This window comes from Scyliorhinus torazame, chromosome 9 (assembly GCF_047496885.1).
Source record: "Scyliorhinus torazame isolate Kashiwa2021f chromosome 9, sScyTor2.1, whole genome shotgun sequence".
Classification (NCBI taxonomy): Eukaryota; Metazoa; Chordata; class Chondrichthyes; order Carcharhiniformes; family Scyliorhinidae; genus Scyliorhinus; species Scyliorhinus torazame.
The window spans coordinates 16,064,366-16,091,210 of record NC_092715.1 but is presented as its reverse complement, the minus strand read 5'-3'; the positions used below and the strand labels follow the sequence as shown (position 1 = coordinate 16,091,210).

At 47.6% G+C, this 26,845-nt stretch overlaps 1 protein-coding gene across 4 annotated transcripts in view; it reads left to right on the top strand.

Moving 5' to 3' along the window:
* lifra (LIF receptor subunit alpha a) overlaps positions 1 to 26,845 on the top strand; it is a 265,109-nt gene that overhangs the window by 65,773 nt on the left and 172,491 nt on the right. Inside the window, exon 2 of one of the 4 annotated variants that reach the window (XM_072515629.1) lies at positions 21,247 to 21,396. The exons of the other annotated variants lie outside the window; for them this stretch is intronic. The gene's annotated coding sequence lies outside the window, so the exon portion shown is untranslated. The remainder of the gene's footprint in view (positions 1 to 21,246; positions 21,397 to 26,845) is intronic. 4 annotated transcript variants of the gene reach the window in all.

The window sequence follows — 26,845 nt, the reverse complement described above, 5'->3', positions numbered from 1 at the left end:
TAGTGAACTCGACAACATTGAGGGCATTTAAAAGTTTATTGGATAAACATATGGATGATAATGGCATAGTGTAGGTTAGATGGCTTTTGTTTCGGTGCAACATCGTGGGCCGAAGGGCCTGTACTGCGCTGTATCGTTCTATGTTCTATGTAGGTATTGGCCTTTTCAGCTTGGTTTCTTAATGTTCAAAACAATTTCCTTCAGGGTTGTTCATCAGTTCATCATTTTACGAGATAGTATTAAGGAAAGCACAGCCTCAATGTTCTGTCTGACTAAGTTTATCTTTGCAATCCTATAACATTTACTAAGACTGTATTTTTCACACTCCAGAATGCTGCATGTCTCGTCTTCACTTCTCAAATGCTGTTCTGACGACATCTCCCCGCCCCAAACTTGATGAACTTCAGATAGCTCACAACTGTGATCTGAGTCCAAACTCTTTACATCTTGCACCCAAATGTTTGCAAAGCTTCACTTCTCCTGCACCATCAGATTTTCCACTGTCATTTTCGTATCATAGGAATGTAGGAATTGATAGATGAAGAAAAGGTTTATCTCGTTATCCTGTCATCCTGGTAGACATGTGAGCCAATGGTTAGTTGTCGCTTCATCATGACAGTTAATCTCTTCGCGAATCTACAACATCCCCAGATATGGATGAGGAACAGCCAGTGGCGGAGGGTCCAAAGTAATCTATTCCTCTGAAACACGCTACAAGTGCTACAGGTAGCTGATTGCTTCACATGTAAGAAAGAATAAACTGCACATTTCAGGCACTGAGAGCAAGTTTTCTATAGATAGGAAGGCTGTAGCACCAAAAATAATTCAGTTAGGGACTGTAATGTACAATTGTGCCACTGCTGCTGCAGCGGTGTTTGCACTCTGGTCAACTTTTGTTCGAAGAAAATGAATTTATTTTGGCATGTCCTTACAAACTTCGATTGACAGTTATATTCGGATATGTTTACAGACCCCGTGTTCCCTGTAGGGAGACTCACTCAAAAGGGAGTGAACACTTGCGAATTGGCTCTACTGTAATTCTGGGCTGGATTCTCCATTGTGGACTCTCCGGATTTTGATCGAGTGACTGAAGGAACGGGGATTTAGTTCCAGGTGGTGTGCTCGGAGGGGAACTTCCAGGGGTGGTGTTTCCATGCATCTGCTGCCCATGTCCTTCTAGGCTGTAGGTTTGGAAGCTGCTGTTGAGTGAATTCCTGCAATGAATCTTGTGGATGACACGCATTGCTGCCACTGTACATCGGTGGTGCGGGAGTCAATGTTTATGGATAGGGAGCTAATCAAGTGAGCTGCTTCGATGGTATTGAGCTTTTTAAAGTGTTGTTGGAGCTGCACTCATCAAGGCAAGTGGAGAGGGGCGGCACAGTGGTGTAGTGGTTAACACTGCTGCCTCACAGCACCGAGGACCTGGGTTTGATCCCGGCCCCTGGTCACTCTCTGTGTGGAGTTCGCACTTTCTCCCTGTGTCTGTGTGGGTGTCACTCCCACAACCCAAATTGTGCAGGTAGGTGTATTGGCCATACTAAATTGCCCCTTAATTGGAAAAAAAAGAATTGGGCACTTTAAATTTTTAAAAACCCAAGGGAGTGGAGAGTATTCCATCACCCTCCTGACTTGTGCTTTGTAGGTGGAGGACAGGTTTTGGGGAGTCAGGAGATGAGTTATTCTCAGCAGGATTACCAGTCTCTGACCTGCTCTTGTAGTCACAGTATTTACATGGCTGGCCCAGTTCAACTTCTAGCAATCGCCAGGATGTTGTTACTGGGGGGATTCAGCAATAGCAATAGATTTCAATAGCTTTGCCATCACCACGTTCTCAGTATTAACTCGGAATAGCCACTTTAATGCATTTGGCAGCTTTACTTGCCAGTGGCCCCACATTCCAAGAATGAATGAAAACAATTTTAAGAGCTGGAGGATATCTTGTTTCATCCAGAGGGTAGCACCTTTGAAAATGCAGTTTTCCTGCACTGAAACATCAGCTGGAGTTCCAGGGTGGGGGGTAATTCTTTGGTCCTGTGGTTCCAGTGGAGAAACATGAATTGAAGAATTGGGACTGGGGTGCTGTAACCCCTACCATGACTCATACTCCCTTCGGGTGCAGTTGGATCATGACTTGTGTGTTCAATTAAACCGACAAACCACATACTTGAGGGTAAGTATTGTCTTTTTGGCCAAGATCTAGATAGTTGTGAAATGAAAGGTGGTTGCTAGGGTGGGGTGTCAGGGGGACGGGAAAGCAGAGAATGGCATGAAAGGCTTTCATCTGACAATCACAAAGAAATTCATTCCCGAATGTAAACAGAACGTTGCGTGCAATCAAAACTATTTCCCAATATAAAAGCTGGATTACCTCCAAACATGGGAATTATGTAAGATCTAATGTCCTTAGATTGGCAGCTCCAGAACATCTATGAATTATTGCACAGATTGTGTACAGTTGGCAGAAATAAAATATGCACCATTTTGGCATCAATGGCAAAAGTTTTTTGGGGCATTTTCAAAGCATTATTCCGTCAACGAGCATAGTGACATGGACTGAAAAGTATCTGACTGAAATTTTTACAGATTATCATCCTTTATAGTTTTAAAATAAAGGAATGTGAGTACTTCAAACAGAAAATACTACCCACCACTGCGACTGTCCTTGCATACGAACATATGTACAATGTACAAATTAGGAGTCGGCCATTTAGGTCCTCAAGCCTGCTCTGCCATTCAATAAGATCTTGGCTGATCTGTTTGTAACCTCCTGCCTACCACCGATCACCTTTAACCCTCTTGTTAATCAATTATCTACGTTTGCCTTAAAAATATTCAAAGACTGCTTCCACTGCCTTTTGAGGAAGAGAGTTACATTGGCCCACTACATTCTGAGAGACCATAAGACTTGAGACTAGAAGTAGGCCACTTGGCCCATTGAGTCTGCACCCCCAGTCAATGAGATCATGACTGATCTGATATAATCCTCAACGCCACTTTCCCGTCTTATTCCCTGACTGATTAAAAATCCGTCCATCTCAGCCTTGAACATATTTGACGACCCAGCCTCTACAGCTCTCTGCGGTAAAGAATTCCACAGATTCACTCCCTCCGAGAGAAGAAATTCCTCCTCATCTCTGTCTTCAATGGAAACCCCTTATTCTGAGATTATGCCCTCTGGTCCTAGACTCTCCAATAAGGGGAAACAACTTCTCAGCATCTTTCCTATCAAGCCCTCTGAGAATCTTGGGCGGGATTCTCTCGGCACAGAGAGAGAATCAGCCAGGCCGGAGAATCCCCGCGATCGGGCCACGCACCCCCGACGCCGACACGTGATTCTCCACAAAGCGGAGAATCAGTGCCATTGGTGCGGCGCCAGTCGCGGGCTGCTCTACGCGGCCGGCCAGCCAATTCTCGGCCCGTGATGGGCCGAGCGGCCGTAGTTAAAACGCTGTGTCCCGCCGGCGCCGTTCACACCTCGCAGCTGGCAGAAACTCTGCGTGCAAGGGTCGGGTGGCGGCCTGTGGCGGGAAGGGGGGCTCCGACCCCGGGGGGGCCTCCGATGCGGCCTGGCCCGCCATCGGAGCCAACCGATCGGCGGGCCGGCTTCTCTGTCCCCCCGGCTTCTTTTCCTACGTGCCGGCCCCTGTACTTCTGCGCCATGTTGCGTCGGGGCCGGCACGTTGAAGGAGGCCACCGCGCGTTGGCGCCGGTGCCACTGTGCATGCGCAGATACCACGCGCCCAGTTCGCAAGGGGATCGGCAGCTGGAGCGGCGCGAACCGCTCCAGCGTTATGCTGGCCCCCTGTAGGGGCTAGAATTACTCCTGGCAGCGGCCCGTTCACGCCGTCGTAATACGCGACGGCATTTACAACGGCATGGACACTCTGCCGCAGGATGGGAGAATCCCGCCTCCTATATCTCTCCAGAAGGTTTCTTCACATTCTTCTAACTCCAATGAGTACAGGCCCAACTTCTGAAACTCCTCATAACAAAATCCTTCCATACTCTGATCAACCGAGTGACCCTTCTCTGTACTGTAATGACAGATATTTATGAAAATATTACTCACAACAAAGGTACATCCCAGTGGGGAAGAAGGATTCTAGGAAGGGAATAAATCAACCGTGGTTAACCAAGTAAATTAAGGTAGCATTAAACTGAAAACAAAAGCACACAATATGACCAAGGTTAGTGGTAAACCCAAGGAGTGGGAAAGTTTTAAAAACCAACAAAAGATTCACAAATGGAAATCATGCTTGACAAATCTTCTAGAATTCTTTGAGGATGTGACCTGTAGAGTGGACAAGGGTGAACCAGTGGATGTTGTGTATCTGTATTTTTAAAAAGGCTTTTGATAAGATCCCACACAAGAGATTAGTGAACAAAATTAAAGCTCATGGTATTGGGGGTAATGTATTGACTGGTTAATAGTTAATAGAGAACTGGTTGGCAGCCTGGAAGCAGAAAGTGGGAATAAACAGGTCCTTTTCAGAGTGACAGGCAGTGACTAGTGGGGCACTGCAGGGTTTAGTGCTGGGACCACAGTAGTTCATAATATACATTAATGATTTGGACAAAGGAATTGCAATATCTCCAAATTTTCAGACGACACTAAGCTGGGTGGTAGTTTGCGCTGTGAGGAGGATGCAAAGAGGCTGCAGGGTGACTTGGACAGGCTGGCTGAGTGGGAAAATACTTGGCAATTGTAATATGTGGGTAAATGTGAGGTTATCCACTTTGGTGGCAAAAACAGGAAGGCAGATTATTATCAAAATGGTGTCAGTTCAGGAAAATGGGAAGTGCAACGAGACCTGGGTGTCATGGTGGAACAGTCGCTGAAGATTGGCATGCAGGTACAGCAGGCGGTGAGGAAACTAATGGCACAATGGCCTTCATAGTGAGAGAATTTGAGTATAGTGTGGTGGTATGTATTAGGGGTCATGTGGGACTATGAAGCCGTGATGCTATTGGCTGACAGATCCCGGGTCCTGGTTGGCTGCCGACTCCTGGCTCCGCCCTGAAGGCGGAGTATAAGAACCCGAGATTCTCCCCGCCGCTTCATTCTGTTGCTGAGCTGCTGGGGACAAGTCTCGCTTAATAAAGCCTGAATCGACTTCATCACTTCTCGTCTCTCTCGTAAGTCATTGTGCGCTACAATTTATTAAGCGAGCTTAAAAGACTATGGAGCTCCGGATCGCCCCGGAATGCCTGCGGATCAGCCCCCACGCAGCGAACTCGGCAGCAGTATTTAAACACTGGCAAGCATGTTTTGAAGGCTACCTCCGAACGGCCCCCAGCCGGATCACAGAAGACCAGAAAATGCAGGTCCTCCATTCGAGGGTAAGCCTGGAAATTTACCCTCTCATAGAAGGTGATGAGGATTTCCCGACGGCGCTCGCATTGCTGAAGGGCATCTACGTTCGGCCCGTTAACCAGGTCTACGCGCGCCACCAACTCGCGACGAGACGGCTAAGTCCCAGAGAATCGCTAGAAGAGTTCTACGCCGCGCTGCTAATTTTGGGACGGGGCTGCAGCTGCCCGCCGGTGAACGCGATCGAACACACGGACATGCTAATTCGCCTTGCATTTGTGGCAGGTATGAACTCTCCTCAAATCCGCCAAAGATTTTTAGAAAGAGAGTCGCTAGGACTCTCAGAGGCACGGGCCCTTGCAGCTTCCCTAGATGTGGCCTCGCAAAACGCCCGCGCCTATGGCCCCGACCGCGCGGCAGCCCCTTGGGCTCCGTGGACCCCCGTCGCGACAACCCCCCCCCCCCTCGCAAGCTTGCGCGGTTAAAGCGCTAGACCATCCCGGGGGGCGCCCGCTGCTATTTCTGCGGGCAAGCGAAACACCCCTGGCAGCGCTGCCCGGCCCGCGCAGCTATTTGTAAAAGCTGCGGCAAGAAGGGCCATTACGCGGCAGTGTGCCGGTCCCGGGGGGTCGCCGCAATCCCCGGAGAAGAACGAGCCCAGCACATCCCAAACGCTCCCCAACCCCCCCAGCGCCCCATTTGCGACCCGCGGGTGACGCCATTTTGGGTCCCGAGCACCACGAGGGGAGGATGGGCGCTACCATCTTGTGACCCCCCCAGCCACGTGCGATTCATGGGGGCGGCCATTTTGTCCACCCCCGACCACGTGCAATCCATGGGGGCGGCCATTTTGTCCACCCCCGGCCGCGTGCGATTCATGGACGCCACCATCTTGGTTGACAACAAAGGACCCCAGCATCGACGGCTCCACAGGGTCCGAAGAAGACGCCGCGACACTACTACCATGACTGGCTTCGGTGACACTGGCTCAATCGCGGCCACGGACGCTCCAGACGACGACAACAACGGTGCTGATCAACGGATACGAGACGCCATGCCAGATCGACTCCGGGAGCACTGAAAGTTTTATTCACCCAGACACGGTAAGACGCTGTTTTCTGACCATCCATCCAAGCACGCAAAAGATTTCCCTAGCTGCAGGATCCCACTCCGTAGAGATCAAAGGGTTCTGCATCGCGAACCTAACGGTGCAAGGGAGGGAGTTTAAGAACTACAGGCTCTACGTCCTTCCCCAACTCTGCGCGCCCACATTACTGGGATTAGATTTCCAGTGTAACCTGCAGAGCCTAACATTCCAATTCGGCGGCCCAATACCCCCACTCACTATCTGCGGCCTCGCAACTCTCAAGGTTGAACCGCCGTCCTTGTTTGCAAACCTCACCCCGGATTGCAAACCCGTCGCCACTAGGAGCAGACGGTACAGCGCCCAGGACCGGATATTTATTCGGTCTGAAGTCCAGCGGTTGCTGAAGGAAGGCATAATCCAGGCCAGCAATAGTCCCTGGAGAGCCCAGGTGGTAGTAGTAAAGACCGGGGAGAAGCAAAGAATGGTCGTAGACTATAGTCAGACCATCAACAGGTACACGCAGCTAGATGCGTACCCTCTCCCCCGCATATCCGACATGGTCAATCGGATTGCCCGGTATAAGGTCTTCTCCACCGTGGACCTCAAGTCCGCCTACCACCAGCTCCCCATCCGCCCAGGTGACCGCAAGTACACAGCCTTCGAGGCAGACGGGCGTCTATACCACCTCCTAAGGGTCCCATTTGGCGTCACAAACTGGGTCTCGGTCTTCCAACGGGAGATGGACCGAATGGTTGACCAGCACGGGTTGCAGGCCACGTTCCTGTATCTCGACAACGTAACCATCTGCGGCCACGATCAGCAGGACCACGACGCCAACCTCCAAAAGTTCCTCCAGACCGCTAACGCCCTGAACCTCACATACAACGAGGAAAGTGCGTTTTTAGCACAAACCGGTTGGCCATCCTGGAATACGTAGTGCGCAATGGGATAATAGGCCCCGACCCCGAACGCATGCGCCCCCTTATGGAATTTCCCCTCCCCCACTGCTCCAAAGCCCTGAAACGTTGCCTGGGTTTCTTTTCATATTACGCCCAGTGGGTCCCCCAGTATGCAGACAAGGCCCGCCCGCTAATACAGTCCACTACCTTCCCCCTGTCGACAAAGGCTCGATAGGCCTTCAGCCGCATCAAAGCGGATATCACAAAGGCCACGATGCGCGCCATCGACGAGTCCCTCCCCTTCCAGGTCGAGAGCGACGCATCTGACGTAGCTCTGGCGGCCACCCTTAACCAAGCGGGCAGACCCGTGGCCTTTTTCTCCCGGACCCTCCACGCCTCAGAAATCCGCCACTCCTCAGTGGAAAAGGAAGCCCAAGCCATAGTGGAAGCTTTGCGACATTGGAGGCATTACCTGGCCGGCAGGAGATTCACTCTCCTCACCGACCAACGGTCGGTAGCCTTCATGTTAGATAATGCACAGCGGGGCAAAATTAAAAATGACAAGATCTTAAGGTGGAGGATTGAGCTCTCCACCTTCAACTATGAGATCTTGTACCGTCCCGGAAAGCTGAACGAGCCGTCCAATGCCCTATCCCGCGGCACATTTGCCAACGCACAAATAGACCGCCTCCAAGCCCTCCACGAGGACCTCTGCCACCCGGGGGTCACTCGATTCTACCATTTCGTAAAGTCCCGCAACCTCTCCTACTCTGTGGAGGAGGTCCGTACAGTCACCAGGAACTGCCACATCTGCGCAGAGTGCAAACCGCACTTTTTCAGGCCGGATAGAGCGCACCTGATCAAGGCTTCCCGCCCCTTTGAACGCCTCAGTTTGGATTTCAAAGGGCCCCTCCCCTCCACTGACCGCAACGCATACTTCCTGAACGTGGTGGACAAGTACTCTCGTTTACCCATCGCCATCCCCTGCCCCGACGTGACAGCGGTCACAGTCATTAAAGCCCTTGGCACCATATTCACACTGTTCGGTTGCCCCGCCTATACCCATAGCGACAGGGAGTCCTCCTTCATGAGTGACAAGCTGCGCCAGTTCCTGCTCAGCAAGGGCATAGCCTCAAGCAGGACGACCAGCTACAACCCCCGGGGGAACGGGCAAGACGAGAAGGAGAACGGCACGGTCTGGAAGACCGTCCTACTGGCCCTACGGTCCAGGGATCTCCCAGTTTCCTGGTGGCAGGAGGTCCTCCCGGATGCTCTCCACTCCATCCGGTCGCTGCTGTGTACCACCACTAACCAAACGCCTCATGAGCGCCTCCTTGTCATCCCCAGGAAGTCCTCCTCCGGAACGTCGCTGCCGACCTGGCTGGCGGCACCAGGACCCATCTTGCTCCGGAAACATGTGCGGGCGCACAAATCCGACCCATTGGTCGAGAGGGTTCACCTTCTCCACGCGAACCCGCAGTATGCCTACGTGGCGTACCCCGACGGCCGACAGGACACGGTCTCCCTGCGGGACCTGGCGCCCACCGGCAACACACACACCCCCCCCGACACCGATCATCCCCTCCCTGCCACCGGCGCACCCCACGACCGCCCCCTTCCCGGGGGGATCGGTCCTCCTCCCGTGCCCGCCCAGGAGTAAAACAGAAACAAACACCGAAATGCTCCCGGAGACGACAACGCCCGAACAAGCACCTGCACCACCACCGGGGCTGAGGCGATCGACGAGGAAGACCAGACCGCCCGCTCGACTCGTGGAATCCGCGTGTCCAAGAATGTTGTTGCAACAAAAAAAAATTTTTTGCTAATATTGTAAATAGTTTTCACAAACTTGTACATAGCCCAGTGTAGGGCTAAAACTGTAGTAACATGTCCGAAATTTTCCTTCCAGGGCCAGCCTTGTAAACCCCTACCACCATGAGAACCACCACCTCGCCGGGTCCTTTTTAACAAGGGGTGAATGTGGTGGTATGTATTAGGGGTCATGTGGGACTGTGAAGCCGTGATGCTATTGGCTGACAGATCCCAGGTCCTGGTTGGCTGCCGACTCCTGGCTCTGCCCTGAAGGCGGAGTATAAGAACCCGAGCTTCTCCCCACTGCTTCATTCTGTTGCTGAGCTGCTGGGGACAAGTCTCGCTTAATAAAGCCTGAATCTACTTCATTACTTCTCGTCTCTCTCGTAAGCCATTGTGCGCTACATATAGGAGTTAGGATGTCTTGCTGCAGTTATACAGGGCCTTAGTGAGGCCACACCTTGAGTGTTGTGTGCAGTTTTGGTCTCCTGATTTGAGGAAGAACATTCTTGCTATTGAGGGTGTCCAAGGAAGGTTCACCAGACTAATTCCCGGGATGGCAGGACTGACATATGAAGAAGACTGAATCGACTGGGCTTGTACTCACTGGAGTTTAGAAGAATGAGACGGGATCTCATAGAAACATAAAATACTAATCGGACTGGACAGGCTGGATGCAGGAAGAATGTTCCCGATGTTGGAGATGTCCAGAAGTAGGGTCACATCATAAGAATAAGGGGTAAGCCATTCAGGACTGAGATGAGAAAGAACTTCTTCTCTCAGAGAGTTGTGAGCTTGTGGAATTCTCTCCCACAGAAAGCTGTTGGGGCCAGTTCGTTGGATATATTCCAGAGGGAACTGGACGTGGCCCTTGCGGCTGAAGGGATCAAGGGGTATGGAGAGAAAGGGGGAGTGGGATACTGAATTTGCATGATCAGCCATGATATTGAATGGTGGTGCAGGCTCGAAGGGCCGAATGGCCTACTCTTGCACCTATTTTCTATGTTTCTCTGTTTAGAATGCTAGTCTTGGACCCACTCTTCTCTCTCCCAATGTAAAATTCAGTCATACCACCACTAATCATATTTCTTTGCCCATTACCAGGTCAAGTATAGCCTTCACTCTGGTTGGCTTCAAAATGTGCTGTTTTAAGAAACATTCCAGAAAACATTCTGTGAGCTACTGATCAATGCTACCTTTGTCGATCTGATTTTTTTCAACCAATATGTAGATTAACATCCCCTATTTCTATCACCGTACCTTTCTGACAAGCTCTCATTCTTCCTTTATTCTTTCGAGAATAGTTTCTCCGAGGTTATCATAGGGTGGAAATTACAATGTATTTTTCTTGTAGAAATGTTTAATGAGTTTGTAGCTGGTTCTGTTGAGTGCTAGCCATGCATTAGTAACTGCAGCAATGGAGAAGCTGACCCCATGACTTCAATGACATTACCATCACTGAATACACCCATCATTAATATCCTGGGGTTACCATTTGTTTTTAAATTTTAGAGTACCCAATTAGTTTTTTCCAATTAGGAGGCAATTTAGCATGTCCAATCCTTGCACATCTTTGGGTTGTGGGGACGAAACCCACGCAGACACAGGGGGAATGTGCAAACTCCACACGGACAGTGACCTGGGATCTTGGCGTTGTGAGGCAGCAGTGCTAACCACTGCGCAACCGTGCTGCCCTGGGAGTTACCATTGACCAGAAACTCAACTGGACCAAGGGCAGCAGGGTGGTGCAGTGGTTAGCACTTCTGCCTCACGGCGCTGAGGACCTGGGTTCGATCCCGATCCCGGGCCACTGTCCGTGTGGAGTTTGCACTTTCTCCCCGTGTCTGCGTGGGTCTCACCCCAAAACCCAAAGATGTACGGGGTGAGTGGGTTGGCCACGCTAAATTGTCCCTTAATTGGATAAAAATTGGCTACTATAAATTTATAAAAAAAGCTCAACTGGACTAGCCATATCAATATTGTGGTTACAAGAGAGGTGGCACAGTGGTTAGCACTGCTGCCTCACAGCACTGGGACCCGGGTTCAATTCCAGCCTTGGATGTCTGCTTGTGTGGAGTCTGCACGTTATCCCCGTGTCTCTGGGTTTCCTCCGGGTGCTCCGGTTTCCTCCCACAGTCCAAAGATGTGCAGGCTAGGTGGATTGGCCATACTGGGAGAAGGGAGCTCCCTTCCTGACAGCATTGTGAGTATACCTACGCCACATGGACTTCTGTCTTTTAGGAAGGGGGCTCACCATCACCGTCTCATGGATAATTGGGGATCGGCAATAAATGCTGGTTTTGTTGGGAGATACATACAGAAAAAGTTTTAAAAATGGCAAAGTGAGGAAGTTGGCATGAACCTTTTAAGGATTCATCTCGAAGTGGTCTGAAATTAATTTATTAAGTTTGTATCACTATTTTTTATAAACGACATGCTGGTCCAGTAATTCTAATTATTGGGCTACTGGCTAATGATTCAGCTCCCGATGAGAAAGCATTCACACAAAACCTATCCACTTGCATATATTTGAAATTGAGATCACGAACATCTGGATAATGTTATAAACTAACACTTTCCATATTGAAATCTGTTGGTAGCCAATTTTATTTATGCCCTCTCCTTGCTTCCACTTAGAGTTTTTCTTTTACTGAAAGCTGTGTGGGCAGATGAATGGGGAAGAATGTGATTAACACTGGCTGATTGCAGTAAATCATATTTCTGCCAGTAAATGAGATTACACTGTACTGGCCTGAGGGATAGGTGGTACATATTTTTTTAAAAAAGGAAATGCATACATACATACCAGATGACATCTCTTAGCTTTCAGTCTGCTTCACATGTTGATACTTGTTTAGTTTACATTTACGGTCAGGAGAATTTCACTCTTGTTCAAGTCCCAACTCCCAGAAGGATTGATCCTGATCATCTTTTTTAACTTGAACCACTTGAAAATGCTTGGTAGGTTCTTGATTCCGAGCACAAGTATAGAAAATCATTACATTTTCAGGAATGTTAAGAGGGAATGAGTTATATTATCTTTAAGATTCCAAATAATCCAGTATTGAACGTGAAAGAATAAAGATTCCATTGTTTCTAAAAAGGTAACTTCTGAAAGGTGAAAATCTGCTTGTGATAATGGTTTGCAGACCCCATTTTCCGGTCTGAATTTAATAATGTGCTTAATATTTAGTGGTGTTTTGGGGGACATTTATAAGCTGTAATTCGTATTGATAAAGTGTGAAAAAGGGTGTGCTACACTAGCTGAAATTGATAGATTTTTGATGGAGAAAGGTGGCACAGTGGTTAGCACTGCAACCTCACATAGCCAGGGACCCAGGTTCAATTCCGGCCTTGGGTGACTGTCTGTGTGGAGTGTGTACGTTCTCCCTGTGTCTTTGTGGGTTTGCCCGGGGTGCTCCGGTTTCCTCCCACAGTCCAAAGATGTGCTCGTTAGGTGGATTGATCATGCTAAATTGCCCCCTAATGTCCAGGGATGTGCAGGTTAGGTTGTAGTGTTACAGGGGGAGTGGACCTAGGTAGGGTGGTCTTTCGAAGAGTCGGCGCATACCCGATAGGCCAAATAGCCTCCTTCTGCACTGTAGAATCCCTGTGAACTTGTTCACCCATAGTTATATTTGTGAAGTGAGGAGGAAATTGGATGGAACTCATTCTGTAAACATGGCTATTTTACAGAGGGCATTGGGATGAGCAGTCATTGCGTTGTCATTTAATCCTGCTGGTCAGTTGTAAAGAAAGAAATCATGTTGATAAATTCGAAATGTACTCAAGATGCCTAAAGCTGTTGAATTATTATGCTCATTTGTTTTGTTTCATTTGTTTGTTGGTGTCATCTCCCCAGAAGGTTGGATGCCATGTATCTCCATTTCTGACTGTCCTGTTGCCCTTCCACAGTGCACATAGTTCACTGAATCGTTCATCTATTTCCTCCTTGGCTTCACTCACCGACATTTTCCATCGATATTTCATTCCAATGATTGTCCCTGTCTGCCATCTATCTAATGATGTGACCAAAGTATTGTATCTTTCTTTCTTTGATGTTATGCACTAAATTCACACTCTTCTCCAGCCATTTTCAGCATTAACTCATTAGTCCTTCTGTCTGTGTAGGATATGTGGAACCTCCTATATTTGTCCACATATTGAAAGCTCATAATAGTCGCTTGTTGTCCATGTCTTTAAGGCATATAACGTAGATGACAAAATGCAGCACACCAGCATTCTTTTCCTAAGATTCATAGAATGCAAGAAATACGTGCACCCACAAGACACAAGTCAGGAGTGTAATAGAATACTCGCCACTTGCCTGGGTGAGTGCAGCTCCAACAACACTCGAAGCTCGACACCACCCAGGACAAAGCACCCCATTCACCACCTCCAACATTCATTCCCTCTACCACTGACGTAGAGTGGCAGCCATGTGTACCCTCTACAAGATACACTGCAGCAACTCACCAAGACTCCTTCGACAGCACCTTCCGAACCCACAACTTCTGCCATCTAGAAGGACAAGGATAGCAGGTGCATAGGAACGCCAACACTTGCAAGGTCCCCGCCAAGTCATTCACCATCCTGACTTGAAACTATATTGTCGTTCCTTCATTACTGCAGGGTCAAAATCCTGGAACTCTCTTCCTATTAGGACTGTGTGGCTGTTCCGACACCACATGGACTGCTGTGGTTCAAGAAGGCAACACACCAGTGCCTTCTCCAGGAACTTAAGATTGGCAATAAGTGCCTGCTTAGCCGGCAATGCCCACACCTCTTGAATGAATGTTTAAGAAGAGTAGATCAAATGGTCGATTGAGCCTTCCATGTCATTAAATTTTTTCCAGGGCTAATCTTGGGCTTCAACTGCACTCTTCTGCCCACACCCTCATTCCTTGATTTCCTGAGTTATCAAAAATCTGTCTACCCCTCCTTGGAATCAGGTTCTTTTCCTTTGATGTTAACACGTCCTTCATTCTGACATAGCTGGTCTTCTATATCTTTGGATCTCACAATTAAACCTCTGAGTAAAATAAGGGCCCATGGTATTCGAGGCAAGGTACTAACATGGATTGACGATTGGCTGTCAGGCAGAAGGCAGAGAGTTGGGATAAAAGGTTCTTTTTCGGAATGGCAACCGGTGACGAGTGGTGTCCCGCAGGGTTCAGTGTTGGGGCCACAGCAGTTCTCTTTATATATTAACGATCTAGATGACGGGACTGAGGGCATTCTGGCTAAGTTTGCCGATGATACAAAGATAGGTGGAGGGGCAGGTAGTATGGAGGAGGTGGGGAGGCTTCAGAAAGATTTAGACAGTTTAGGAGAGTGGTCCAAGAAATGGCTGATGAAATTCAACGTGGGCAAGTGCGAGGTCTTGCACTTTGGAAAAAAAGAATAGAGGCGTGGACTATTTTCTAAACGGTGACAAAATTCATAATGCTGAAGTGCAATTATGATGGGGGGAGTCCTAGTCCAGGATTCTCTAAAGGTAAACTTGCAGGTTGAGTTCGTAATTAAGAAAGCAAATGCAATGTTGTCATTCATCTCAAGAGGCTTGGAATATAAAAGCAGGGATGTACTTCTGAAGCTTTATAAAGCATTAGTTAGGCCCCATTTAGAATACTGTGAGCAATTTTGGGCCCCACACCTCAGGAAGGACATACTGGCACTGGAGCGGGTCCAGCGGAGATTCACACGGATGATCCCAGGAATGGTAGGCCTAACATACGATGAACGTCTGAGTATCCTGGGATTATATTCATTGGAGTTTAGGAGGTTGAGGGGCGATCTAATAGAAACTTACAAGATAATGAATGGCTTAGGTAGGGTGGATGTAGGGAAGTTGTTTCCATTAACAGGGGAGACTAGGACCCGGGTGCACAGCCTTAGAATAAAAGGGAGTCACTTTAGAACAGAGATGAGGAGAAATTTCTTCAGCCAGAGAGTGGTGGGTCTGTGGAATTCATTGCCACAGAGGGCGGTGGAGGCTGGGACGTTGAGTGTCTTTAAGACAGAAGTTGATAAATTCTTGATTTCTCGAGGAATTAAGGGCTATGGAGAGAGAGCGGGTAAATGGAGTTGAAATCAGCCATGATTGAATGGTGGAGTGGACTCGATGGGCCGAATGGCCTTACTTCCACTCCTTTGTCTTATGGTCTTATAATCTGCTCAAGGGTTGTGAACCCTATCACTTGTTCCAGGATTTGTCCATTTGCTTTAATTTTCGCTTCAGGACTCTGCTTTTCACCACGGTCTTACTCATCTTCACATTCATTCTTAATCTAAGGGCACGATTCAGAGGATGTGAAACAAAGTCCGCTTTCAGGCGCATTTGACGGGGAGAATCTCGGCAGCTACAGCTCCGAGACTCACTCCGCTAATCACCGGCACTTTGCTGTTTTTTTTTTTTGTCTCTAGGGGAGTTTCTCCTCGCTGAGGCCAGACTTTTGTGGATTTCCTGCATTGATGAGCTGACCAATCTCAACCCCCCCCCCCCCCCCCAATCTTCTCGTGACCCCTGGAATCCCTCCTCCCCCCCCCCCCCCCCTCTAATGGCCAAGGCCCCATCGAGCCCGGCTCTTGGCACCTGGGCAGGCTGGCACACTGACAGTGCCGCTGGGGCACTCTGGCATTGCTAATGGCTGATCTGGATGGCGCTCAGATAGGACATGATCCAGACCTTGCCAGGAGGAGTGACTCGGGTGACTCGCAATCAGCCCGGCACAGAGCCCTATTTGGGATTCTCTCAGGATTCACCCGCAGCCGGGCACAATGCGGTGGCTGAATCACGCCCCATGTTTCTCACTCGTTGCTTTCACTTTGTTTAAAATTTCCTGCAGTATCCTTTCTGACTGCAATCAGTGCAGTGTGGCCTGTACATCTCAAATTCTTGATGATTAACCCTCCAATGTTACATGCTGATATAACTTCGATAACTTTCCAGATAGCTTCAGCGTCAGACGGGTCTGATATCCAAGGAGGGAGGTTGCGATGTGCCATTGTAACATTTATTTCCCATTCTTAAAATTGCTCTAGAGAAGGTTTTATATGTTGACAAACAATGCAACAAAACCACAAGAATGACATAGCACAGCAAACAAAAAAAAGCTCAGCGTACATGAATAAAGGGTGACAGGAGGACAGCAGTATAACAAGCTCGATACAATCATTTGGCATAATTTGATGGCTCTATTCGCCCAACCAGAGAACAAGGGAGAAACAAGATAAGGCCATGAAAACATGGTAGAATGGTGCACACCTTCCCACGCTGCGATTACTCGCAATTGCCACGAGAGTTCAGGATAAATATTTTGCCCCATGTTCGGACGCGCACCAACACATATCTCCCTCAACTCCAGCGGCAGAGGCACCAATGGCACATCGCAACTGTCTTTCTAATGGCTCCTTACATACATCGATATATACATAGAAGATAGGAGCAGGAGGAGGCCTCTTGGCCCTTCGAGCCTGCTCCGCCATTCATCACGATCATGGCTGATCATCCAACTCAATAGTCTAATCCTGTTTTCTTGTACCTACACTACATGCACTTCAGATGCGGTTCAAGACGGTGGCTCATCGCCACCGTCTCAAGGTCAGTTGGGATTGACAATAAATGATGTCCTTGTCAGAAGCTCTCGCGTCCGGTAAAATATTAAAAAGCTATATGCCAGGCCTTGCGGTTACAGATTGTGCTGCTGATGATGGCACACTGTGCCTCATGGATGCCCTGTTTTGAGCGTGGGGAACTGTTCTGAATCTATCCCATTTAGCACAGTAGTAGTGCCATGCAATATGATGAAGTATGTCCTCTGTGTGATGACAGTGTCCAGACAGACAAAGTCTGCGCAGTGGTCATGGATAGATGCATCTACGACAGATAGATTGGTAAAGTCAAGTAGGTTCTTTCTGTTGGTTTCCTCACCACTGATGTCCTTCAGGACTTGGCCAGCTTTCTAAGTAGTGGTACTACTGAGCTGCTATTTGTGATGGACATTGGGGTTATCCACCCAGAGTACATTATATGCTCTTGTTACCCTCTGTGCTTCTTCCAAATGATGTTCAACATGGAGGAGCATGGACTCACCAGATGAGGAAGGTAGGGGATAATCTTGACCATGTTAGACCTGATGCTGAGAGGTCATGGGTCTAGAGACCACGCTGATTGCATTCATTCATCCATTAAGACCATAATGCAGACAGATTAGTGGTTTTGAGTTTGTTGTTGCATGATGTCGCAGCTTGTAAAGGGGGAGGTGATTAGATAATCAGCTTTATAAATGTTGGTGATTCTTCCTCGACTGCCCACCATTATGCTGCCGTCTTTGGTGGGGTCTGTTCTGTTCTGCCGGTACGACAGGACATACTTGGGGACGATGATGAATAAGTTGACTAAAAGATATGATTCTCTGAGTATGACTATGTCAGGCTGTTACTTGACATAACTGTGGAACAGCACTCCCAATTTTGGCAAAAGTCCTCAGATGTTGGTGAGGAAATTTTCATTTCAGGAGTTTAGAGGGTCAACTGGGCAGGGTGTGCCACTGTTGTTTTCCATGTTTCCATTGATGCAGTGGTCATGGATAGATGCCGGCAGTTCCGTTTTGGTTTTATTCATATTTGACTTGTCTGTTGTGGTTTAAGAAAAATCGTACAACATGCTAAGCTATTTCAGAGACCAGTTAAGAGTCAAGCAAGTGACTGTGGATCTGGCGTCACATGCAGGCCAGGTTGGATCACAATGTCAGATTTCCTCTTCTGGAGGACCTTGTGGTTTCAGTTTTTTTTTGACATTCTGCGTAGTTCATGATCATTACTGAGACCTGGCTTCCATTCCCGACTTATGAATTAATTGATCCCCTCCAAGCTGCAGTGTAGGGATTTTGACTCGTGTCCCCAGAGCACCAGTCGAGGCATCTTGAGTTACACATGCAGAAACATTGCCATTACACTACCGTTCCCCACAGATGTACCAAGAGTGAGTGAATGCAGAGTTTCCTGTTATGTCAATTTCTTCACTCCTCTCCTAAAATGCAGGTCATTTGTTTGGACTATAATTCATAAATATGCTGAGTGCATCATGCCATGAGGTACTCATGAGGTGTACAGCACAGAAACGGCCCTCTGGCCCATCGTGTTTGTGCCGGTGATGGTGAACATCACTCAATAATAACAACAATCTTTATTATTGCCACAAGTAGGCTTACATCAACACTGCAATGAAGTTACTGTGAAAAATCCCCCAGTCGCCACATATCTGCACCTGATCGGGTACACGGAGGGAGAATTCAGAATATCCAGATCACACAGCAAGCACGTCTTTTGGGACTTGTGGGAAGAAACCAGAGGAAACTGGTTAATTGAGGCTGGTTTAGCACACTGGGCTAAATCGCTGGCTTTTAAAGCAGACCAAGGCAGGCCAGCAGCACGGTTCAATTCCCGTACCAGCCTCCCCGAACAGGTGACGGAATGTGTTTTCACAGTAACTTCATTTGAAGCCTACTTGTGACAATAAGCGATTTTCATTTCATTACAAGATGATCAGAGGATTGGATAGGGTGGACAGTGAGAGCCTTTTTCCTCGAATGGTGATGTCTAGCACGAGGGGACATAGCTTTAAATTGAGGGGAGATAGATATAAGACAGATGTCAGAGGTAGGTTCTTTACTCAGAGAGTAGTAAGGGCGTGGAATGCCCTGCCTGCAACAGTAGTGGACTCGCCAACACTAAGGGTATTCAAATGGTCATTGGATAGACATATGGACGATAAGGGATTAGTGTAGATGGGCTTTAGAGTGGTTTCACAGGTCGGCGCAACATCGAGGGCCGAAGGGCCTGTACTGCGCTGTTATGTTCTATGAAACCCACGCAGACACGGGCAGAACGTGCAGACTCCGCACAGACAGTGACCCAGCCGGGAATCGAACCTGTGAAGCAGCAGTGCTAACTACTGTGCTACCGTGCCGCACACTCGCAAGAACCTTAGCTGTTCTCCACTTTGAAAGTCAATTGTAACACTCCAACTGCCATCACTTATTTCAACACAGATCTAATATTAAATTTGACATCTTCTAATCTGCACCTTAGCATCATGATTACCGTAACCATTGGGGAAGCTAACCAGAACACACTCAAAATATTTTCTTGAAGTTTTTGGTGAAGCGAACTGATCTGTTGTGGTAACGTGTTTCCATTCAGGGAAATATTATTTCGGTTGGTTTCTGTGCTGCAATGTTAATTCAATGTGAAGTTTTCCACATTCACATTTATGCCACAGATAATATTTTGAGAGTTGGAGGCCATGCATTTTATTATTTACCACAAAATATTTATTTTGCTCAGAATAACGTTGGTAAAATGTGCAATAATGTCCAACGAATCTGCATTGGCTCTTTTAATGAAAGCTTCATTATAGCGCCCAGACTCATTCGAGCTCTCAACCACTGAACAGGACAGTGAAAAATGTGAATAGTCTCTTTGATTTGTAATTTATTAATGTTTTTATAGAGGACAAGTGTTGTTCAGTTGGTCTTTTTTTAAACTAGAGTAGCAACATTGGAAACGGCAATAGGTTCACCGGCCCATCAAGCTTGTTCTGTCATTCATGGCTGATCATCTACCTCTGGTACCATTTTTCACCACTATCCCCTTGATGCTATTTGTATCCATAAGTCTTATCGCTTTCTGCCTTAAACAGACTCAATGGCTGAACTTCCACAGACCGCTGGCGTAGAGAATTTCAAAAATTCACCACCCTCTTGAATGAAGAAATTTCTCTTCATCTCAGTCCTCTAAGTGGCCTGCCCCTTATTCTGAGTCCGAGTCCCCGGGTTCTAGACTCCGCAGCCAGGGGGAAACAATCCTGTCCGCATCCACCTTGTCATGACCAGTAAGAATTTTGAAAGTTTCAATGAGATCATCTCTCATAGGTGCAGCTTCCTCAACTTCTGTTGCACTTCTTCTGTGTCAAGTACATCCTTTCTTAGATAGGGAGAGCAAAATTGTACACAATACTCCAGATGTGGTCTCATTGAGGCTTTATACAATTTCAGCAAGACGTCACGGTGGCACAGTGGTTAGCACTCCTGCCTCACAGCGCCAGGGACCCGAGTTTGATTCCTACCTTGGGTGACTGTCTGTGTGGAGTTTGTATGTTTTCTCAGTGTCAATGTGGGTTTCCTCCGGGTGCTTCGGCTCCTGCCCAAAGTCCAAAGATGTGCAGGTTAGGTGGATTGGCCACGCTAAATTGACCCTTAGTGTCCAAAGGTTATGGGGATAGGGTGAGGGAGTGGGCCGAGGTGGGGTGCTAAAATGGTTGGTGCAGACTCAATGGGCCGAATGGCTTTCTTCTGCATTGTCGGGATTCTATGATCTTTACTCCTGTATTCAAATCCCCGAGTGAAGATGGCCACTTTTTCTAATTGCTTGCTGCATCTGCATGCTAGACACTAGTGACTCATGAACAAGGACACCCAAGTCCCTTTGGCCATTAACATTTCCCAACCACTTACCATTTAAGAAAAACCCTGTCTTTCTGTTTTTTTCCTGCCGAAGTGCATACTTCACACTTATTTACATTTTATTCCATCTGCTGTGTTATTGCTCATTCACTTAGCGTGCCCAGGTCCCCTTGATGCCTCCTTCCATCCTCCTCACATTCCCACCCAGTTGCCTCATCAGAAAATGTGGAAATACCACATGTTATCCCCACATCTAAGTCATTTATATAGATTGTGAACAGCTGTGACCCAAGCATTGATCCTTGTGGTACTCCACTAGTCAGAGCCTGCCATCGTCAGAATGACCCGTTTATTCTTGCACTTTGTTTTCTGTCTGCTAACCAATCCTCAATCCATAGCAGTATATTACTCCCAAGCCCATGTGCTCTAATTTTGTTTTTAAATATCCTGTGTGGAACCTTTTTGAAAATTCACATCCACTGATTCTCCTTTATCCAAGCAACAGCTAACATCCTCAAAGGTAGGTTTCCCGGGTGCACCACACTTCACCACCACAGCAAGTATCCTTCGTATATGAACTGAGACGTAATTTACAGACCAGAATCCATCAGAGCAAAACCTGATTATGTCCTTGACTGATGTCCACATGTGATTATTTTCCAACAGAGGTTACTAAATAGCGATCTGAAGCAGGAGTCAGGAATTGACAACAACCATGACCCAAAGCATTTCATAGGAGTTCAACAAAGGAGATCACAAAATGATTGCAATGTCCCCCACCTGCCACTTCATGCTGATCTATTCAGCCCACCTCAGGTATGACTTCCATCAAAAAGGCCGAACTGGAGAAAGCTTCCCACACATTCTTCAATTCAAATTCCATCTGGACAAATGAATGGGAATCATTGGACATGACAAACAAGTATCTGGCCTCAAACCCAACCCAACAGCTGCCACGTTTTCACCTTCCAAGGAAAGAGTGGTCCACTCTTAACCGGTCAGGACCCACCAGGGCCCTGCTTGGCCAACCTCCACAGGTGGGTCATTAGTGCCAGCCCCTATGTGCCTGTGAGAGAGAGCAAACTCTGCACCACGTCACAGAATAATATCCAATCCATAAACTCAGTGGAGGCCTATCTGCACTCAACACACCACGACGGGAAGGAATTGCTTAGCTTAGAGACTTTGCATTTGCTAAAGAATTAAAATAACAAAGGGGATGCTAGGTTCCAAAAAGCTTAATTGGAAATTTGTTTTAAGGGAGGTTTCGGAGAAGACTAATGTATGAACAGAAACTTTAGGGAGCAAATTATGGGCGGCACAGTGGTTAGCGCTGTTGTCTCAAAGCGCCAGGGTCCCAGGTTCGATTCTGACCTCAGGTGACTGTCTGCATAGAGTTTGCACGTTTTCCCTATGTCTGCGTGGGTTTCCTCCGGGTGCTCTGGTTTCCTCCCACAATCCAAAGATGTACAGGTTAGGTGGATTGGCCATGCAAATATTGCCCAAACGTTAGGTGGGGTTATGGGGATAGGAGCGGGGGATTGGGCCGAGGTAGGGTGCTGGATTGGAGCAAGGACCGTTGTAGACTCGATGGGTCGAATGGCCTCCTGCGCTGTAGGGATTCTACGAAATTCCAGACCTTGGGGCCCAGACAGCTGAAAGCTTGTCCACCAATGATGAAAAAAGTGATTGGGGATTGTGCAAGAGGGTCAGTGGAGGAATGCAATTCTTGGAGGGTTGGAGAAGATTGCAAATAAGAGTGGCAAGGTAATAGAGGAGTTTGAACACCAGGTTGAGAACTTGCAAATTTCAGGTGTTCGTGGACTGAGTTGAAATGGGTCAGTGAACACCGGAATGGCAGGTCAGTGGACCTTGGTGCAGATGACAATGTAGGCAGTCAGGTTTTAGATGATCTCAAGTTGGAGACTGCAAATTTGGAGGTCAGTAAAGGGAGTGTTGGGATTGGAGTCTGACGGTAACTAATACATGAATGGATTTGGAGTTGATTTATTGCCATGTGTACCGAGGTACAGTGAAAAATATTGTTCAATGTACAGTCCAGACAGATCGTTGCATACATGAAAAAACAGGACATACGATAGATACTCAATGTGAATACATAGCCATCGGGTGAAGCATACGGAGTGTAGTACTACTCATTAGAGAAGATATGCAAAACGAGGTACAGTGAAAACTATTTTTCTGCGAGTAGCTCAACAGATCATTAAGTACATGAGAAGAAAAGGGAATAAAAGAAAATACATAATAGGGCAACACAACATATACAATGTAACGACATAAGCACTGGCATCGGATGAAGCATACAGGGTGTAGTGTTAATGAAATCAGTCCATAAGAGGGTCATTTAGGAGTCTGGTGACAGTGGGGAAGAAGCTGTTTTTGAGTCTGTTCGTGCGTGTTCTCAGACTTCTGTATCTCCTGCCCGATGGAAGAAGTTGGAAGAGTGAGTAAGCCGGGTGGGAGGGATCTTTCATTATACTGCCCGCTTTCCCCAGGTAGCGGGAGGTGTCGATGGAGTCAATGGATGGGAAGCAGGTTCGTGTGATGGACTGGGCGGTGTTCACGACTCTCTGAAGTTTCTTGCGGTCCTGGGCCGAACAGTTGCCATACCAGGCTGTGATGCAGCCTGATAGGATGCTTTCTATGGTGCATCTGTAAAAGTTGGTAAGAGTCAATGTGGACATGCCGAATTGCCTTAGTTTCCTGAGGAAGTATAGGCGCTGTTGTGCTTTCTTGGTGGTAGCGTCGACGTGGGTGGACCAGGACAGATTTTTGGAGATGTGCACCCCTAGGAATTTGAAACTGCTAACCATCTTCCCCTCTGCTCCGTTGATGCTGACAGGGGTGTGTACAGTACTTTGCTTCCTGAAGTCAATTACCAGCTCTTTAGTTTTGCTGGCATTGAGGGAGAGATTGTTGTCGCTACACCACTCCACTAGGTTCTCTATCTCCCTCCTGTATTCGGACTCATCGTTATTCGAGATCCGGCCCACTATGGTCGTATCGTCAGCAAACTTGTCCATAAGATCAGTCCATAAGATGGTCATTCAGGAGTCTGGTAACAGCGGGGAAGAAGCTGTTTTTGAATCTGTTAGTGCATGTTCTCAGACTTTTGTATCTCCTGTCCGATGGAAGAGAGAATAACCCGGGTGGGGGGGGGCGCTCTTTAATTATGCTGCCCCCTTTCCCAAGGCAGCGGGAGGTGTAGACAGAGTCAATGGATTGGAGGTGGGTTCGCGTGATAGGCTGGGCTATGTTCACAGTGCAGTCAGATAGGATGCTTTCTATGTTGCATCTGTAAAATTGGAAAGAGTCAAAGTGAACATGCCGGAGGGCAGCACGGTGGCGCAGTGGGTTAGCACTGCGGCCACACAGCGCCGAGGTCCCAAGTTCGATCCCGGCACTGGGTCACTGTCCGTGTGGAGTTTGCACATTCTCCCCGTGTTTGCGTGGGTTTCGCCCCCACAACCCGAAAAGGTGTGCAAGCTAGGTGGATTGGCCACACTAAATTGCCCCTTAATTGGAAAAAAATGAATTGGGTGCTCTAAATTTTTTTTAAAAAGTGAACATGCCGAATTTCCTTAGTTTCCTGAGGAATTATAGGCACTGTTGTGTTTCTTGGTCGTAGCATTGAGGCGGGTGAACCGGGGCAAATTGTTGGTGATGTGCACACCAAGGAATTTGAAGCTGTCAACCATCTCCACCTCTGCATCATTGAGACAGACAAAGGTGTGCAAGATACTTCGCTTCCTAAAGTCAGTGACCATAAGAACATAAGAACTAGGAGCAGGGGTAGGCCATCTGGCCCTTCGAGCCTGCTCCGCCATTCAATGAGATCATGGCTGATCTTTTGTGGACTCAGCTCCACTTTCCCGCCCGAACACCATAACCCTTTATTCTTCAAAAAACGATCTATCTTTATCTTGAAAACATTTAATGAAGGAGCCTCAACTGCTTCACTGGGCAAGGAATTCCATAGATTCACAACCCTTTGGGTGAAGAGGTTCCTCCTAAACTCAGTCCTAAATCTACTTCCCCTTATTTTGAGACTATGCCCCCTGGTTCTGCTTTCACCCACCAGTGGAAACAACCTGCCCGCATCTATCCTATTTCAGTCCCTTCATAATCTTCTATGTTTCTATAAGATCCCCCTGCATCCTTCTAAATGCCAACGAGTATAGTCCCAGTCTACTCGACCTCTCCTCGTAATCCAACCCTCTCAACTCTGGGATTAACCTAGCGAATCTCCTCTGCACACACCCAGCACCAGCACGTCCTTTCTCAGGTAAGGAGATTAAAACTGAACGCAATATTCCAGGTGTGGCCTCGCTATCACCTTTGCAGTTGCAGCATAACCTCCCTAGTCTTAAACTCATCCCTCTAGCAATGAAGGACAAAACTCCATTCGCCGCCTTAATCACCTGTTGCACCTGTAAACCAACTTTTTGCGACTCATGCACTAGCACACCCAGGTCTCTCTGCACAGCAGCATGTTTTAATATTTTATCATTTAAATAATAATCCCTTTTGCTGTTATTCCTACCAAAATGGATAACCTCACATTTCTCAATATTATATTCCATCCACCAGACCCTAGCCCATTCACTTAAACTATTGCAAATCCCTCTGCAGACTTCCAGTATCGTCTGCACCTTTTGCTTCACCACTCACCTTAGTGTTGTCTGCAAACCTGGACACATTGCACTTGGTCCCCAACTCCAAATCATCTATGTACATTGTGAACAATTGTGGGCCCAACACTGATCCCTGAGGGACACCACTAGCTACTGATTGCCAACCAGAGAAACACCCATTAATCCCCACTCTTTGCTTTCTATTAATTAACCATTCCTCTATCTATGTTACTACTTTCCCCTTAATGCCATGCATCTTTATCTTATGCAGCAACGTTTTGCGTGGCACCTTGTCAAAAGCTTTCTGGAAATCCAGATATACCACATCCATTGGCTCCCCGTTATCTACCGCACTGTTAATGTCCTCAAAAAAATCCACTAAATTAGTTAGGCACGACCTGCCCTTTGTGAACCCATGCTGCGTCTGCCCAATGGGACAATTTCCATCCAGATGCCTCGCTATTTCTTTCTTGATGATAGATTCCAGCATCTTCCCTACTACCGAAGTTAAGTTCACTGGCCTATAAATACCCGCTTTCTGCCTACCTCTCTTTTTAAACAGTGGTGTCACGTTTTCTAATTTCCAATCCGTCAGGACCACCCCAGAGTCTCGTGAATTTTGGTAAATTATCACGAATGCATTTGCAATTTCCCTAGCCATCTCTTTTAGTACCCTGGGATGCATTCCATCAGGGCCAGGAGACTTGTCTACCTTTAGCCCTCTTAGCTTGCCCATCACTCCCTCCTTAGTGATAAGAATCGTCTCAAGGTCCTCACCTGTTATAGTCTCATTTCTATCAATCACTGGCATGTTATTTGTGTCTTCTACTGACACAAGAAGACTGACCCAAAAAACCTGTTCAGTTCCTCAGCCATTTACTCATCTCTTATTATTAAATCTCCCTTCTCACCCTCTAAAGGACCTTATTTACCTTAACTACTCTTTTTGTTTTATATATTTTCGAGTACAATAGATGGGTCGTTTTTTGTACAGTGTGTGCAGGAGGGTTTCCTGAAACAATATGTTGACAGGCCAACAAGAGGCGAGGCCACGTTGGATTTGGTTTTGGGTAATGAACCAGGCCAGGTGTTGGATTTGGAGGTAGGAGAGCACTTTGGGGACAGTGACCACAATTCGGTGACGTTTACGTTAATGATGGAAAGGGATAAGTATACACCGCAGGGCAAGAGTTATAGCTGGGGGAAGGGCAATTATGATGCCATTAGACGTGACTTGGGGGGGATTAGGTGGAGAAGTAGGCTGCAAGTGTTGGGCACACTGGATAAGTGGGGCTTGCTCAAGGATCAGCTACTGCGTGTTCTTGATAAGTATGTACCGGTCAGACGGGGAGGAAGGCGTCGAGCGAGGGAACCGTGGTTTACCAAGGAAGTGGAATCTCTTGTTAAGAGGAAGAAGAAGGCCTATGTGAAGATGAAGTGTGAAGTTTCGGTTGGGGCGATGGATAGTTACAAGGTAGCGAGGAAGGATCTAAAGAGAGAGCTAAGACGAGCAAGGAGGGGACATGAGAAGTATTTGGCAGGAAGGATCAAGGAAAACCCAAAAGCTTTCTATAGGTATGTCAGGAATAAGCGAATGACTAGGGAAAGAG